Source organism: Bidens hawaiensis, unplaced genomic scaffold (genome assembly GCF_021521415.1).
Source record: "Bidens hawaiensis isolate Kalapana, Puna unplaced genomic scaffold, B.hawaiensis_p1.1 tig00014829_1, whole genome shotgun sequence".
In the NCBI taxonomy this organism is placed as follows: Eukaryota; Viridiplantae; Streptophyta; class Magnoliopsida; order Asterales; family Asteraceae; genus Bidens; species Bidens hawaiensis.
Genome location: NW_027492309.1, coordinates 203,611 through 206,955, shown reverse-complemented (window position 1 = coordinate 206,955; position 3,345 = coordinate 203,611).

The following is a 3,345-nucleotide window of genomic DNA, read 5'->3' as shown; positions in this document are numbered from 1 at the left end:
TTCAATTCAGTATTCGGTAAAACTTTACTTTATATATATGTTTATACTAATTATGTTAAGCCTTTGTTTTATCAAATATGTCAAGTTTGCAGAAATGCTGAGCAACAGGGCCCTCAAGTGGAAAAAACGGGTTGGTCAATTCTCTCCTAAGTTTAATTAGCCTTGTCGCCAGGTTTATAAGGTTTTCACCTTATCTCCCGAATTAGGGTTTTGACACCCTCGCCTGGAGCGTACGATTATCCGGGTATGATTGGAGGCTATGGGACCAGTACACTATACGTGGCTGACAATTTCATGGCTAAAAAATCATATCTTGGATCCTACGAATTAAATGATAGACATACCATAATGCACAAGTTAAGGTCAACGCCGGGTTAGGCTCCTCACCACGTTTATTTCGGCCAACGCCAAGGATCGGCTCATCGCCCGTATTTATTGGTCTTGTCCCCACGTTTTATTGGGCTTGTCCCTACGTTTTTTTGGGCTTATCACCAAGATAGTTGGATTTAAAACCAACGTTTCTAACTATTATATTATCTTTTGCTGATTTGTTCAAACAGGTAAATAATTTGAAGGAAAAGTTCGAAGGATAAGGATCCTCTATTCTACCAAAGCAAATAAGGAAAAAACCAAAAGAGTTATATTATTATAAGCAAAAGTTGATCAGGGCTTCACCAGCAAAACGTGGACCATCCACCCGGATCAAGCTACGTCAAAGATATCACATGTTTATGCATAAACTAAAGAAAGAAAGGCAGTTAAGGCTTCATCCCCAAAACATAGGATCCCTCCACCCTAACCACCTTTCGTAATTGTCTTAAATATCATCGATCCTGAGGATTAAAACTACTATTGTCCACATAAACCACCAACACAAAAAACATTAAAACTTCATTAAAAAATGGGATCTGGCCTTATCTATAATATCCTTCATTGTCCATTGTCGTCACCTACTCCTTTGCTTCACCCCCATCACCATCGCCAGCACCCTTGACCTCCAGAGCATCCACTTTAGTCCCACTCGTCCCAGCATCCTCGATCCTCTTCTCGGCCCCAACATCCTCGCTCTCTTCACCAAAGCCAGCCAGTGCCTTCTCTCACATAGCCACATCCCAAGTAGACTGATCGAAGCTGGCATCCTCAGCTTCTCCAGCCATCTTGATCCTGGCTGTGAGCACCGCCTTGCTAGCCCACACTTTGTCCTTCTCCATAACCTCCACTCTCCGCTCTTGGTCCTGGATCTCTGCGAGAGCCAGCTTGTCCTCCAAAGCCTCCTTCTCCGCCTTAAGTGCAGCATTTAGCTTGTTCTTCAAAGTTATGCCAGCTCGGTACTTAGCCAGCTCTTTCTCTGTGTTGGCCACATTTTCATTGTACAGAGCTTTGAAGTTGGCTACGGCCCAAAAAGAAGATTACAAATTAGCTATATGACCATATTATCTGTACCTATGAATCAGGAATCCTTACCTCTGAGAGATGGTCAAACACATGTTGGGCACCGTGGACTTCAACATCATGATCCCTTTTTCTCTTACAGTGGCCTTGGAACCAGTCATCATGGTCTGTGGCGGTGCGAGGCTAGAGCTTTTCACGGGTTTCTTCTCAGAGGAACGAGAGGAGATGAGGCTATCAATGTCTTCTAGTTGGAATTGACCCAATAGATTCTTGGATGGCTTGGATGATGATTTCTGCGCACCTGCACAAAAAAAAAAGATAAGTTCTTTATAACCTCTTGCCTTTTTTTTACCATATTCATGATTAAAAAACAAATTCTAACTTACTAGACATGGTTTTTGAAGAACTTGCAGTCTTCTCGGCTAAATCACTTAATTCTTCACCAACAATCTTGAAGGTCCGTTAAAAAGGATTCAGAGACAGGAACACCTTTGCCCTCTTGACACCGTCTGAGTCAACGGCAAGATCTGCAAAGTTGGATACTGCACAAAAAACACCAAATTTATGATCAGTCAGTCAGTAAACTCAGGCTCACATATCTTCTGGATCCACTATCCTACCCTCGAGGATCCATCGGGTCGGTAACGAATTCCCATTTGGAATAGAGTCTTGTAAAACAAAAAAGAACTGGTTCTTCCAACTTTGATCATTCTGAGTGGACTTGTTGATCGGTAGAGGCTGAAAGGGTTTACTCTTGAAGACGAATCTGCTAGAACCGTGGGTTACAAGGCTATACAAGTAGGAAAGGGCTGGAAGAGTGAAGTCAAGGTCTTGTTCTGCAATCAATCTTTCAATGGTGTGCAAGGTCCTCCACATCATCGGCATAGCTTGAATATAGCTAAACCGGTGAAGGAGAAAAAAGTAGTTGTAAGATCTGGAAATGGATATGAAAAGCCTAGAAGGAACAAGAGTGCCGGAAAGCAAACCCAATCGGTTGAGATGTAGTCACTTTTTTTTGGGGGGTCGTAGGGTCTAAGCACTATACCCTCAGGAAAACAGTCGGAGATGTTACGGATTTCCTCGTCGGTAAATTGCAAATCTCAAAAGCCGGATCTTTGAGAAGATTTTAGCTCCGAGGCTCAGGGATGATGTCCCTTGGGCTCGAGCTAAAGGAAGCTCTTTGGTTTCTTTTAGGCATTGTGACAGAAGGATGAGGAAAATAAAGGAAATATTAGAAAGAGAAAGAAGGAAACCTGAATATGACGCCGGAACTAATCTTATAATTCGATGAAGAAGGGAGATATAAGGGTTTCAGCTTTATTAAGTAGGCGTAATTTTATGATAGCAGGAGACGGTCACGTCTAATCTTAATCGACGGTTATGATGCAACTTTCTCCGGATAAACATGACAGTTGTTATCCATTCACACCTATCATGTTTGGGGGCAATTGTTGGGACCAGGATTCTTAATCCTTGTAAATCGGTTATCTATGGTAGCTGTTTTCAGGACCGAGGATCCTCAATGGTTTAAGGATCCTCAACAGTTGATTTAAAATATGTTACGATCTATTTTGCAGGTATAAAAACATGTTCACAAGAAAGCCTACTTTTACGGATGGGATATTTTACCAGGTCTTCCTTGCTCGTTCACGCTCTAAAATGGCCATGAAGAAGTAGTAAACAAAACGTGGCCGAGATAATAGCTAAATTAGGTAACCGTTGTAACCATGTTTATTTATACTGAGTTATAGCTGATCACAAGACACAACACATAGCATATTGAGAATCCTACTAGCAAACACTTTGTACTCATGATTAGCTATAATCTCACCTCTTATAATCTTTTCAAATTCAATATAATCGGTAGTGATAGTTTTCACTACCCGAGGTTTTTATGCCGGCGGGATACTAGTTACCAAGGGCTTTTTCTCGAATAAATTTTGGCGTTCATTT